Here is a 16,037-nt window from a genome sequence, read left to right as displayed (position 1 = left end):
CATGTACCCAAGTTTTTATTTGGAGTAGACCAGAAGTAAACCTCTTTCTTTGTCCACCTCAGATTCTAGGACTGTGATGGGTGCGGATGTTCATTCTAATTTCATCACAGAACTGCCCTAAAAAGAACCTAGCAGTCTGGCACTGTTTATCTAGATATCACACATTTTGTAGTTTTTGCTGCTGTATTTGTCAGTACTGTGCACTTGATTCTTTTTCTCAGAAGCTGTTAGTGTATAGGCTGCCATATATCTTCTGAAAGCTGCTGTTTATTTGCCAGATTTCATTTTTACAGTGATTTGTCACTCCATCTTTTCTTTCCGATCATTACAGTAAGTCATTGCCCCCAACAGATAGCATGTCTTGCATTAAATTTTCAAGCAATAATCATGAATCCATCAATGCTTCACCGCCTGCCCCCCCAAAAACAGATTGTGATCTATTCCTTCAGCACACTGTGTGGTTAAGATGGGGAAGAGTTACCTGCCGAATTTCTTTTGGTCATTGAAGGAGTAATACTACCACTGTTTTGGTCTCCTCTGCTTTAGGGGTGTGTGGAGCTTTTTGGTCTCCTCTGCTTTAGAGGTGTGTGGAGCTTTTCTTTAAGTCTAGCTTTTGAATTTTCCTTAAAGTTGTTATTGCTTTGCTTTTAATAGGGGCGGGGATCCCAGCAAATTGTCACCTGTTTGTGCCTGCACCTAGTGGCAGCCTGCTTTTATAGCTTACAGATGGTGTCATCGCTGTTCTTGTCTGGTGTCTCAGCATTTGGTTTGTGGTGTATTTAGGTTGTCGTTCCTGGGTCGCCTATTTTAAGATTTATGGACTACTGTTTGTATTCAGCCTTATGGGGTATGAAAGTTTGTGCTTTTGTCTTTTGTTTTCTTAGCACCTTAACTGAATTATCGCTTACAACATAGGCATACATTTATGTATAAAAACAAACCATATTAACACATTCCTAGTTAACAAACATCGTACATCGTGTATGTTTTTTTTATAACTATTATCAGTCCAGCATTATATAAATTGCGCAGTTCATACCTTCCCTTAATTTTCACTCCTCCTCTAAAACATTCATGTTGCACGCATTATTCCCCGAATTTCTTTTTTTCTAGATAATTTGCTCCTACCCTTTCTTAACGATCACACTTCTAGTGCTTTTATTTCTGTTACAATATTCAGTGCTTCAAATACAGTTGGTTTAGACTGCGATTTCCATTTTGTAGTAATTGCTTTTATGATGGCGATGAGAAGCTTAGCAAGGTCTTTCTATGTCTAGGCATATCAGATCATGTATCCCAGCTCAAAAAAAAAAAACCTTTCCTTCATTACACCCATTTGTTTATCCAGCTTTTCTCGCAGAGTACTTTCCTATCATACTTCCAACATGTGCCATCTGCCTGAGGAAAAATTATTTGGAGTGTGCCTGGGTTATAAAATTACCTATGCAGATATGTCCAAGCAAAATCCTAAATCACACATTCCACCAGGGCTGAATGGCTTCATTTCTATCAAACCTATGCTGATTGAACGTAAATGAAGCTGGCTACTGCACTCTAGAATTCTATAGTTCCATACTTCCCTAGTAAGTTAGGATAGCAAAATTGGGCATTATGCCCCTTTTTTCTCTTAATTTGTTGTTAGTTATCCGGGCTTTTTCATTATTTATAGCCCTTTAGGAGTTGGATGTATAAGCATTTAATGCTAGGGACATCTTGCCACCTTGGAAGTTGTTGTTTAATATTACATTATATGCTGGATTTACTACACAGCATTAATTCTATATTAGGGTATATATTCCCTATATTACAGATGTTCACGATGGAATAGATAAGCATAGTTATTGATATTTAGGTCATATATACAGGTTTTTTATATTTTAAAATTTTTATTTTATTGATTTATACTATATTTTATATCCTAGAGTAAGGGTATGTTTTAACTTGATAGAATGGCGTTTTGAGATTAGCCTTTGGTTCCATATATATACATATATAGCAAGGGTATGTTTTAGTTGGATAGAATGGCGTTTTGAGTAACTTTTTATCCTATATATATATTTGTTTTGGTATATAACCCTGCATATTCATCTGGGGTGACATTCCTCTTTCATGAGATGATGGATTAGAACTGCCCCTTTGAGTTTTGCAACACTGATATATAGGATCAGTTGCGATTTCCAAAGGAAGCATTATGGAGATGTCTTTTGATTAAGTATCTTAATATTGTTGTCCTATAAGGGTACATATTTACATATATATTTCTATACCATAGATATATTTTTTATCTGTTGTTTGTTGTGAATATGTTTTTGTTGTGTGTTCTGTTTTATGATACACACATATATATTTTTATAGTATATTCCCTAAACATGTTGTGAAGTATACTACTATGTAATCTAGGAGTATATACAGAACTTTTTTGTAGTTTTGTAGTTTTTCGGTATTTTTCAGACACACAACACGTTCTATATTTCATGTAAAATAGGTATCAGTATGATTGTAATGTTGAATTAACTATGTATTTTGTAACATGATTTCTCCTAGTGCGTATGAAACTGTATGAGGTATGCGTAAATATACAGATACTGCCTTTACCACACTACTAGAGAATTAATATACGCGTTTGCAGCGATCTTGGTTTTATTTTGATATATATATTTTTTTCATGTTTACTTACTGAAGTTTATATGTAGGATATAAAATTTAGTAATAGAAAAGATACATTTTTATATGCCTTAAATATGGTGGTTAGGATCCGTAAGAAGAATGTATATAAATGCTGGACCTATAATAAATTTCCTTAGTTGCCGGTCTCTACAGTCTTGCATTAGGACCGTGGGGACAGCTTTTTAGGTCGGGAGGTACTCCCTACAGAGAATCCAGACATGTGACTCCAACAGCGAATAGGATGATGTTTAACTTGCAATGGCAAACATTTTGTTGATGCTTCTTCGTGCAGCTTTTTTCCCGATGGTGGAATTGTCTTTAATAACTTGCATTATATAGAACTTCTTACAATTAAGGTAGGGAATCTAGTTATGTTTATATGAGTTAAGAGACAAGGAACACTATGATAATATTTTGCTGAATGAATCCTCAGCATGCGAGGGATGTGTTCACATTTCTGAATGCCATATGCCATGTTGTCAATGCTTTTGTTTAAACAATTTTATCAACTATGCATTTTTGTATTATGAGCTTGTATATGCATTCTTTATGCCTGAAGTCTGCAGCGTTTTGTCTTGTTAGAGAACTCTAGCAACGCTTTGAAATGTTTTGCGATGAGTGTGAGTGCTGCACTTTAGAGAATGAACCGTATTGAGTTTAAACTGCATTTGAATGTAATGATGGCTTTAAATTGATAAGAGGCAATTAAGCTTTATTTTAAGTTAATGAGCCCGCCAAAAGTTGTTTAGTATAAGTACTCTGGAATTATTTTATGTCATTGTATCTGATGAAGCATAGTTTAACTATGCGAAAGCGCTTATTCTCTGTTTCCAATAAATGATTTTTTACATATTTCTATCGTGGATATTTTCAGTTTGTTTGGAGTTTGATTTGGGACTACTCTATAGAAGGATTTATTCGTGGTGACAGTTCTCACTCTTTGGACTTCATTATTGCTTCTTTTTTGGTGAGAACGTCTTCAGTATTGAGTTGTGTTTTCTACATTTATTGCTTATTCTGCATTTTTTGCTCACAACTCAATCCACACGATGGAAGGCCAGAATGTTGGGACTGCTTCTAATCCAGGGTCGAGGGATTTGTCTCGTCTATGGACAGATTTATTCATACGTGAATTAAACCCTTTATTGTCACTGGACCTGAATGAAGTGGGGGCCCACACGTCGATGATTGATAATGGAGAAAATATACAAGAATTCCATGAGCAACTAAAAATGCTGGAAAATAATCTTTACCAACTTCAAAGGTACATGTGGCAAAGATTACATTTAGAAGCTTGCTTGCACCATAAGGTAGTCCCCAGAGGCATGCGGGTTTTCTGCATGCCCACGTATGGGGACTCCCATCCTTCCTTATTGAAGCAGTGGCAAGACTTGAATATAGGCCTGGGTTTTGACTATGTGAAATTACTTCTGAACTATTTTTCTCCACTGGAAACTGACCTTCGTGCTAGAACTGATGTGCTTTATCAAAGGTTAGTTGATAGCTTCAGCTCAGAATATTGCATAGAAAAACTTCAATTGACATTTACACAAGTTAAATCTTTTGGTGAGAGACTATGTAAGACCAAACAGCACAAATTAAGGAGAGATCTGTTGGATTTCCAAAATGGTCATGTCTTTGTATGGCCTAGGTACCAAGATGGTCAGGCCAAGTCTATGCAGAATGTACAGAAGCACAGTAATGTGGCAGCAAGTGTTGAATCTACTAATAATCTGTTTCAACAGCTTAACAACTCTCAATTTATTCCACAGTCAGTGGTTTCTTCTAATAGGGTGAGTGCTTTAGACCCTATAGATTTTCCAACCACAGACACACCTCCACCTAATCAAGAGGCCATACAAGGCTATAAGAATCCAGGAGCTATACCTAAAAGTAGTTGTACACCAGGCACCTCGAATCCATCTTTTTTACCCTATCAAAGGAAGTTTGCCCCCAATTCCAGGGGAAGATCCAGCAGCAGGGGACCAAGAAAACGGAAGTCTTCAGAAGAAGGGAATATGGTCAACAGAAGAACCAGGCATTGACTCTTGTGTTTAATTTTTCTAGCCATAATATGGACACAGCTATGCATAGCCTTCTTAATAGAGGACTTACATTTATTCCGTCAACTAAAACATCACTAGAGGACACTCTTTTGGACCTAAGATTATTTTGTAGACGAGTTTGCCTAAGGTTGTTTTTCCCGACTGATGATACTAGGATGAGTGAGGTAATAAAATCTCGTAACATACTTAAAAATAATAGTACCTTTATACCTCCTATACATCCTATGGTGCAATGTTTTCTAGATCTATGCGAAAGAGATTTTTACACATTGTTTTCTTTAGCATGTAAAAACATAAAAGGAAGGTTTTGCAATCTCAATAGGGACGAATTTCAAGCCCTGGCTAAATTGAGAAGTGATGATAATTTGATTGTGAAACCTGCTGATAAAGGGGGGGGTGTAGTTCTGATGGATGTGGATGACTATGTGAATAGCATGAGGTTGCTATTGTTGTCTGATCAAAACACCTATAAGCACATCACTGCACAGCAGGTCTCTTCCATTATACTAACAGTTCATGAAAATGTATATGATTTATTATTATGCAGACAAATTAGTGTTGAAATGTATGAATATTTGTTAATATCTGATCCTGTCATTCCCATAGTTAAGGGACTCCCCAAGATCCACAAAGAGATTTGGCCTGTTCCGATGAGGCCTATTGTAGCAGGTGAGGGGTGGGTCACTGCCCATATATCGATCTTTTTGGAGAGCCTCCTACATCCAGTAGTGAGTAATTGTCACACAATTCTCAGTGACACTTACCAACTTATAGATAGCCTTAAGGGCCTACATTTAGAAATGAAGGACACAGAGTACCTCCTCATAACCATGGATGTGGAGAAACTCTTTACTTCAATCCCTAATGATATAGGGATACAGTATATTAGAGAGCTTTTGCATAAAGAAACACAGTATACAAATGATAGAATAATACTGATAACTCAGCTCCTTGACATAGTGCTTAACAACAATGTGTTCATTTTTGAAAATGACTATTATTTACAGGCATGGGGGGTTGCCATGGGCACCCCCTGTGCCAATAGTTATGCTAACTTGGTGGTCTACTGGTGGGAAAAGTTGTTCCTGTTTACCCACGAATCTTCCAGATATATAAGATACTACAGAAGGTTTGTGGATGACATACTTATAGTTTGGGAAGGTACGTCAGACAGTTTTCATCATTTCCTTGGTTATCTACAAACCACAACAGATTTCTTGAGGTTTACAGTAGAGATTTCAAGTTATGAAGTTAATTTCCTTGATGTCACGCTCAGGTTGACAAAAGAGGGTGAGGTTGTGACCAGGATTTACAGGAAAGCTGTATGGAAAAATGCATTATTAGCACCAGATAGCATGCACCCAGCCTATACCTTTCGTGGCATAGTCACTAGTCAATTCATAAGAGTATCTAGACTCTGTCAAAATAAAGATGATCTTCTGAATGAAGTTAATAATATGGAAACTCTGTTTAGGGATAGGGGATATGACATGACCATGGTTAGAAGGGTAAGAAATGAAATTTTTGGAGATTTAGAACATGATGCTAGTCTGGTATTCCATACCAAGAATGGACGCAGAATGGAAGCCACTATTGGCCCTAATATCCATGGAAAAAGGCTTAGCTATGTCATTAAATTCACCAATGAAGTGGAGAGTGTAAGAAGTGTGATTAGGAAGCACTGGAATGTCCTTTCAGTAAATAAAGAAATTAGCAATATTGTAGGACCTATACCAATATTTTGCTATAGAAATTGCAACAATCTTAAGAGGCAATTATGTAATGACCGGCAGGTCACGAATATAGGGAAATCCACTAGTCTAGCACTAGGGGACCTGGTCAGAAAAGGAACATATCCCTGTTTACACTGTCCAAGGTGTAAGAGTATTAGTAATACACAGACTTATCAACATCCTAGTATGAATTTTGTTTTCAAACCCAGGTACTATGCTGATTGTAATACCAAAAATGTGATTTACCTGGCCACCTGTTCTTTTTGTACAGCATTTTACGTGGGTCTAACTAAGAGAAGGTTAAGGGACCGCATCTATGACCACCTTTATGAGATCCGTAAACAGGAGGATACTAATGCTTTGGCCAGGCATATTAAAGAGTGTCCCTCTCATTTTTTCACTTTTAGGGTTTTGGACATAATTACTCCAACTTTAAGAAGAGGCAGTATTGAACAAAGGTTGGCTAGAGCCGAGTTACATTGGATATTAAAATTAGCGGCACACATTCCACCAGGGCTGAATGGCTTCATTTCTATCAAACCTATGCTGATTGAACGTAAATGAAGCTGGCTACTGCACTCAAGAATTCTATAGTTCCATACTTCCCTAGTAAGTTAGGATAGCAAAATTGGGCATTATGCCCCTTTTTTCTCTTAATTTGTTGTTAGTTATCCGGGCTTTTTCATTATTTATAGCCCTTTAGGAGTTGGATGTATAAGCATTTAATGCTAGGGACATCTTGCCACCTTGGAAGTTGTTGTTTAATATTACATTATATGCTGGATTTACTACACAGCATTAATTCTATATTAGGGTATATATTCCCTATATTACAGATGTTCACGATGGAATAGATAAGCATAGTTATTGATATTTAGGTCATATATACAGGTTTTTTATATTTTAAAATTTTTATTTTATTGATTTATACTATATTTTATATCCTAGAGTAAGGGTATGTTTTAACTTGATAGAATGGCGTTTTGAGATTAGCCTTTGGTTCCATATATATACATATATAGCAAGGGTATGTTTTAGTTGGATAGAATGGCGTTTTGAGTAACTTTTTATCCTATATATATATTTGTTTTGGTATATAACCCTGCATATTCATCTGGGGTGACATTCCTCTTTCATGAGATGATGGATTAGAACTGCCCCTTTGAGTTTTGCAACACTGATATATAGGATCAGTTACATTTCCAAAGGAAGCATTATGGAGATGTCTTTTGATTAAGTATCTTAATATTGTTGTCCTATAAGGGTACATATTTACATATATATTTCTATACCATAGATATATTTTTTATCTGTTGTTTGTTGTGAATATGTTTTTGTTGTGTGTTCTGTTTTATGATACACACATATATATTTTTATAGTATATTCCCTAAACATGTTGTGAAGTATACTACTATGTAATCTAGGAGTATATACAGAACTTTTTTGTAGTTTTGTAGTTTTTCGGTATTTTTCAGACACACAACACGTTCTATATTTCATGTAAAATAGGTATCAGTATGATTGTAATGTTGAATTAACTATGTATTTTGTAACATGATTTCTCCTAGTGCGTATGAAACTGTATGAGGTATGCGTAAATATACAGATACTGCCTTTACCACACTACTAGAGAATTAATATACGCGTTTGCAGCGATCTTGGTTTTATTTTGATATATATTTTTTTCATGTTTACTTACTGAAGTTTATATGTAGGATATAAAATTTAGTAATAGAAAAGATACATTTTTATATGCCTTAAATATGGTGGTTAGGATCCGTAAGAAGAATGTATATAAATGCTGGACCTATAATAAATTTCCTTAGTTGCCGGTCTCTACAGTCTTGCATTAGGACCGTGGGGACAGCTTTTTAGGTCGGGAGGTACTCCCTACAGAGAATCCAGACATGTGACTCCAACAGCGAATAGGATGATGTTTAACTTGCAATGGCAAACATTTTGTTGATGCTTCTTCGGTGCAGCTTTTTTCCCGATGGTGGAATTGTCTTTAATAACTTGCATTATATAGAACTTCTTACAATTAAGGTAGGGAATCTAGTTATGTTTATATGAGTTAAGAGACAAGGAACACTATGATAATATTTTGCTGAATGAATCCTCAGCATGCGAGGGATGTGTTCACATTTCTGAATGCCATATGCCATGTTGTCAATGCTTTTGTTTAAACAATTTTATCAACTATGCATTTTTGTATTATGAGCTTGTATATGCATTCTTTATGCCTGAAGTCTGCAGCGTTTTGTCTTGTTAGAGAACTCTAGCAACGCTTTGAAATGTTTTGCGATGAGTGTGAGTGCTGCACTTTAGAGAATGAACCGTATTGAGTTTAAACTGCATTTGAATGTAATGATGGCTTTAAATTGATAAGAGGCAATTAAGCTTTATTTTAAGTTAATGAGCCCGCCAAAAGTTGTTTAGTATAAGTACTCTGGAATTATTTTATGTCATTGTATCTGATGAAGCATAGTTTAACTATGCGAAAGCGCTTATTCTCTGTTTCCAATAAATGATTTTTTACATATTTCTATCGTGGATATTTTCAGTTTGTTTGGAGTTTGATTTGGGACTACTCTATAGAAGGATTTATTCGTGGTGACAGTTCTCACTCTTTGGACTTCATTATTGCTTCTTTTTTGGTGAGAACGTCTTCAGTATTGAGTTGTGTTTTCTACATTTATTTTAAGATTTATGGACTACTGTTTGTATTCAGCCTTATGGGGTATGAAAGTTTGTGCTTTTGTCTTTTGTTTTCTTAGCACCTTAACTGAATTATCGCTTACAACATAGGCATACATTTATGTATAAAAACAAACCATATTAACACATTCCTAGTTAACAAACATTGTACATCGTGTATGTTTTTTTTATAACTATTATCAGTCCAGCATTATATAAATTGCGCAGTTCATACCTTCCCTTAATTTTCACTCCTCCTCTAAAACATTCATGTTGCACGCATTATTCCCCGAATTTCTTTTTTTCTAGATAATTTGCTCCTACCCTTTCTTAACGATCACACTTCTAGTGCTTTTATTTCTGTTACAATATTCAGTGCTTCAAATACAGTTGGTTTAGACTGTGATTTCCATTTTGTAGTAATTGCTTTTATGATGGCGATGAGAAGCTTAGCAAGGTCTTTCTATGTCTAGGCATATCAGATCATGTATCCCAGCTCAAAAAAAAAAACCTTTCCTTCATTACACCCATTTGTTTATCCAGCTTTTCTCGCAGAGTACTTTCCTATCATACTTCCAACATGTGCCATCTGCCTGAGGAAAAATTATTTGGAGTGTGCCTGGGTTATAAAATTACCTATGCAGATATGTCCAAGCAAAATCCTAAATTTTCTAAACTTTGTTACGTACTTGGAAGCCATACATACATCTTCCCATTTGTTTCCTTGTGAATTGCTTATCTATGCAACAACCAGCAGTGGGAGAGTAGCATCTGGTGTCTTATGAGCTCATATTGGCATTTTTTTTTTTTTTTTAAGAATGGATTTTCATCGTTTTATTGTTTTTTAAGTGTTTTGTTTTACGTCATACTTGTATTTATTTGTGGAGTTAACAGCATTGCACATCAGGAAGCCAATATACCATATACTAAGGAAGTACTGCTGGGATTGAACTGTGTGAATGCATAAGTATGAGTACCACGGTTACCAGATGACATTTTGAGTTATGTTAAAGAGATTGCTAGCACAATGAGAAACAATAAGAAGAAGAGAAGTAAAAGAGAGAGTGTTAGAGGGCACTTAAAGAAACAACAGTTTAATTGAATTCCTTTGCCACTGATAATTATGGGAAAAGTTCTGTTCTTAAGAAATAAGATGGATGAACCTCAGGGGAATGTTCGTTACCAGAAAGACTTTAGAGACTGTTGTATTTTGTCCTTTATGGAAACTTGGCTTACAGAGTATGATCAGGATGATGATTTGTTTATCAATAGTTTTGGAGTGCCATTTCAGTTGTATCAAAGTTGAATCGACAAGGAAAACTCAAGGAGGTGGGGTATGTTTGTATTTGAATAAACAGTACTGCAACTCTGTGACTGAGAACGCATTTGTACATCAGATGTTGAGCTTCTGTCAGTGCCATTACGTTCTTTTTACTTGCCACGAGAATTTCCGCAGCTCTTTATAACAGTAGTATATATTCATCCAAAAGCAAACGTTACTTCTGCTGCAAATATTATTTGTGAGGTAATACAAAAACTGCAGATGATTTTACCTGAGGTGCCAAATTTTATATTGCATGACTTTAATCATGTATCTCTTGAAAAGACACTTGTTAATTTTTATCAATATGTTTCCTGTCCAGCAAGTGAGATAATATTTTATATCTTTGCTATGGGTCAATTAAAGGCGGGTATAAAGCATTTTCATTACCTCCATTGGGTTTGGCAGTTATTACCAACGTATAAAACGATTTTGAAGAAGGAGCACAGAAAAAGGATGTAAAGATTTGAAATTAAGTATTGGTATGGAGTCTACAGGAATGTTATGACTGTACTGACTGGAAAATGTTTAAACAATTGTGTGGTGAAGATTTTGCTGATGTGATATGTTCTTGTTTTTTTTTTTTTTTTTAGGAATATGATTGTACCGTGTAAGCAAGTTAAAGTTTACCTAAATAATAAGCCATGGGTAGATAAAGCTGTTAAATTTAGTACAGTAGACTTCCTCTTATCTGGCCTCTCTTTGACCAGCCATCAAAGTTCTGCAGTAGTCCTAGCAAAAACAACAGAAAAAAATAACACTTCTGCCTCCTTTGAGCTAAATAATGGCAGATATTTTGAGGTTTAGACTTTGTATGCATTTTTCTAAAAGTAGAAGTTTTAAGACCAAAATACAAATCTAAAACTGAATATAGCAAGTATTCAGAAGTCCAATAATAGTGGGCAGATCATCTTAGATGGTTGAGATACAAATTTTGATTTTGCTAATGCCCTTAATTATTTTTTCAATATTTTTGATTGTGGTAATGACATACATAATTTGAAGCAACAACTTCTAGATAATCAGTATTCTAGTACATATCAAAAAGAGGTAGAAAAGGCATTTCTTTCAATAAAGTTAGGAAAAATTGGCCGACCTGATAATCTCTGTGGTCGTTCACTTAATTCTCTTGCACAAGTTTTAAGTAATGTTTTCCATTATATCTTTAATAGATCATTACAGACACAGTGTGTACCTAAAGATGTGGAAAGATGCTGTGGTAGTTTCAATTCTGAAATTGAAATGTCCAAAAAATTTAATGATTTTAGACCTGTAGCTCTTACATCAATCATAATGAAAACTTTTGAAAGGTTGCTAAAATTAGAAATTTTAAAGAAACTAGTGCATGTGCTCAATCCTATGCAATTTTACTATGGGCCACATAAAGGATACAATTACTTAATTTGTTAAACATGTAGAAAGTAATAGGTCACTTGAGTTTTCTTCTGCCTTTTATGTGATTCAACCACCTATTTGGCAGATTGCAAGAATAGTTTGATTTGGGCAATAATCTTATGGGCTGGATTTTAGATTATTTGAACAACAGAACACAGAGAGTTAAAGTAAATAAAACTTTGATCTGTTGTACTCTTCAACCAGGGCCCCACAAGGATGTGTACTTTTGGCCCTTTTGTTTATTCTTTATACAAATGTGTAGGTGTATGCATGAAAATAGGACCATTTTGAAATATGCTAATGATGCTGTTGTAGTTAGTAAGCTTAAAGGCAACGAGAATAGTTATGGTCAAGTCATTACTGATTTTGTTAAATGGTGTGATAGTCTTATTTACAGTTAAATGTATCTAAAACTAAAGATATGATGATTGATTTAGGAAACATGCACATACCTATGATGTAACAGTTATAAATTGTCAGCTGGCTAAATGTGTATAATCCTATAAATATCTTAGGACAATTATAGATTCAAAGTTGAATGTTGAGGAAAATTGTGAAGCTGTGTGTAGAAAAGGCCATCAGAGATTGTTTTGTTTGTGAAAATTGTCCCAGTTACATATAGATTAATAAAATGATCTTCTATTCCTGTACTTTCATTGAATCCATTCTATTATTTTTTTGGTAGCATGGTATGGATATTTGTTAATGAAAGTAAGAATTCATTGAATCAGATTGTGAAATGGTCTAGTAAGTTGATTGAAGAACAACAACTAAACCTTGTGTTTGCTGTCTGAAAATTATCTGTTTTGAAATGCAAAATAGATATGATGATGGTACTTTTAAATTAGCAAAGATGTGCAGTAGAAGATTGGAGATGTGCAATATGGGATGTAAGCTCATTGTCTTTAAAAGTGTTCATCTTTACATTTGTTTTTGTATGTCTTGTGTCCACCGCTAACTCTATGACTGCAAACTAAATTTATTTAAGTGTATGGATAAAGGAACTTAACTGAACTGAATTTCTCTTTCCAGTCTTTTCTAATCTCCTCTGATTTCTGTAGTTATTGTGCAGTATGTTTGATTTACTAATCCCTTTTTTAACAGCAGCTTCTGTTCTAGATTCAAGTGAAACTCTACAAGTACCCGTCTTTCACTTAGGATTCCCTATCCCTTACTCTTTGCCTGTACTGTGCCTTCCCTATCAGGGACTAATATCAGTCTGTAGCCTGCAGTCCAGATGTCTTGGCCTGTTCCCATTCTGTTGCCTTCCCCTTTCTAGTTATCTGCTCCCAATACATTGGTTCCTTTGCCAGTTTTCTTCAAAACATTCCATCCCCTTCTTGCCTATTCTCTGTACACCTAAATGCAGTCATCCCTAACAGCAAAATCTCCATTCTCAATTCTCATGTTGGCTTGGTTCTTCGAATACTTTCTGCTACTTTATGAATACAATATGCTGTATGGCTATTGTTCTCCTTAAGTATCTGCATCCAAAATCCCACTCTGTCCTTATTTCTTGAATTTCCCCCGGTTTCCTTGTCATCTATTTCCACTCTGAATTATAGCTTTCTGTTTGTGTTATGTATATGAGCCGTAACTGTTGTAACTCTAAAATTTCCCTTCAAGTTAGGCATTCCTAAACCATCTTGTTCTATTGGAAGGATCAGTTTATCCCACTTAGCCCTTGCCCTCTTCCCATCCCAGATAAATTCCTTGAACTCTTTATTAATTGTCCACTTTTTCTCGGGTTGATTAAAGTATGCCTGACCTGTATATAAAACTGAAAGGACTACACACATTTTCATTTATTGTGTCTTGCTATCATTATCCATAAACAAGAGCTTCCAGTGTCTCAGTTTTTGTATTATCTTTTTTTTAGTCTTTTCCCACATATTTTTAGTTGCCATAATAAAATCCTTTTTAATCCATACTCATAAATAATTCACTTTATCTTGTCTCCATAATTATGGGTATTGCTGGACCAATTCACATGCAGGTATGTAGTTTATAGATATAGCTTTTGTTTTTTTCTTCATTAATTTAATTTCTCAGAAAGACATGAAACTGCTTCAATATGTTCCATAACACTGAGATGTCTTTTTCTGACTTTATCAGGTACAAAATAATATTATCCACAAATAAAGCCAGCTTTTCTTGATTACTATACTAATTTTTCCTTGATTGAGTCCCTTATTTTCTTGTTTCCTTTCCAGTGAAGGGAAGAGTTACACACCAGCATTCAGAGACACCTGAAATTTACTCCTCACTGCCTCTTTACTGCTGTAAATACTTTAGTTCTGTGACAGGAAACAAAAACAGCTGCTATAATTCCTGCCACAGAACTAGAGTATTAAGAACATTGCCTCAGCCATATCTGCATGTACAGAGGGCATAAATTGCTTACCTGTGTTTTTACTGATGTAATCACCATCTGTGTGGGCTGCTTTCACGTGTAAGCATCCTTGAATACCCAGTGGTACATCTGTGCAGTTGGATGGCTCTTCATTCTGCATGATTTACCTTATCACTAGTTTACAGTGATGTACAGTCTTTTAACAGCCACAGCAAGACTCTGTCTCAGGCAATTTCTTTATCTTTAAATAAAAACCACAAACCAGTTACCCAAAAAAAGCAGAACAGTGTTTATTCCTGTGACGTCTCGGCTGGTACCTTCACAGGAGAATACTGAACAATCTTCACACTCCATATTTGTAATACATTCATTCAATCAATTATCCAATAATCCTATTTAATTACTTACAAAATTATTTAAAGCAAAACTCTCCAGTTAAAATCTATATTCATTCCTTGTGGTACCAAAGTACCAAATTTTAAAATACAAACTGCTTCTTTATACAACATTTTTATATTTTTATACAAATAATTATCTACAACTTTCTCTAATATTGTGCCTACTAGCCCATGAGACTGACTCTGATGTTCATAATAAAAATGCTCTGAGCTAGGCATTTTAACATTTTCAATGTCTCTGATGTGCTCAAGCAATCTAACTTTAAAATACCTTTTTGTTTCCCCAATATAAAACTTATTACAGGGGCATTTAAGTGCATATGTAATGCCCTCTTTATCACATCTAAAATTTTCTTTCCCATTAAATTTTATACCATTTATATTATCAAATCCTGCAACTATATGCTTACATGCCTTGCATTTACCACAGATTTCAGTACCAACTGTTCTCAGTGCATCATAAAATTTTATTTCTGATTTAATCACTCTACCTTTAACTAACAAACTTTTAATATTTCTCCCTACTTTTATAAGAGAATTTAAAATTCCCTGGTAACCAATCTCTTGCTTCCTTATTTTTTTTTTTTAAATTCCAATAATCTTTCACCATAGCTATAACTCTATCACTAAAAATACTATATAATGTGATGAAATAAATCTCTGAATTTATTTTTTCTTTCATTGCTATCACAACTTATTATATCTCTATTTCTTTTACGTTTTTGTGTATTTATCTGACTTTTTATAATAAGCCCCATCTATTATTTGCTGGCTATACCCTCTTGAGTAGAACATGGTATACATTCTATGAATTTCCTGTCTTAATTCTTCTGTAGCATTACATAATCTATGCAACCCAATAAACTCTCCAATAGGGAGCGCCTCTATAGTATGAGGGGGATGGCAACTTGTAGCCTTAAGGTACTTTATCTTCAAATTTTCTATGTATCTTAGTATGTAGATATCCCTTAGATACATCTACATGTACATCCAAAAATGATAATTTTTTTCCTATTTGTATACCTTCATATTTGAGGTTAAACCTATTATTTTGCAATTCTGATATAAATTCATCAATTTTTGTTTCCCCTCCTTCACACAAGAAAATCAAGTCATCTATAAACCTGCTATAGTTTTTGACATGTTGTTGAAAAAATGAAGTTCTGTAAATACTTTCTTGTTCAAACAAACCCATACTTAAGTTGGCATATGAGGGGGCAAATGCTGCCCCCATTGCTGTGCCCTGCTTTTGTCTAAACAACTCTCCTCTAAATTCGAAAAAGTTTTTTTAAGACAAAAATATAACATTTCCACTATATATTCAGTTGCTGGACCTTTCCCTAAGAAAAATCTCACTGCTTCTAGACCAAATTCATGATAAATATTTATGTATAAACTCTTTTTTT

General features: G+C 34.7%; 1 protein-coding gene across 2 annotated transcripts in view; it reads left to right on the top strand.

Annotated features, from left to right (window-relative positions):
- The window catches only part of CCHR2.PART0H4orf33 (chromosome chr2.part0 C4orf33 homolog), a 313,948-nt gene that overhangs the window by 915 nt on the left and 296,996 nt on the right, over nt 1–16,037 (top strand). The window lies entirely within an intron of this gene.

The sequence above is a fragment of the Protopterus annectens genome, chromosome 2.part0 (genome assembly GCF_019279795.1).
Source record: "Protopterus annectens isolate FY-2018-M chromosome 2.part0, PAN1.0, whole genome shotgun sequence".
Lineage (NCBI taxonomy): Eukaryota > Metazoa > Chordata > Ceratodontiformes > Protopteridae > Protopterus > Protopterus annectens.
This window is presented reverse-complemented; position numbering and strand designations above follow the sequence as displayed.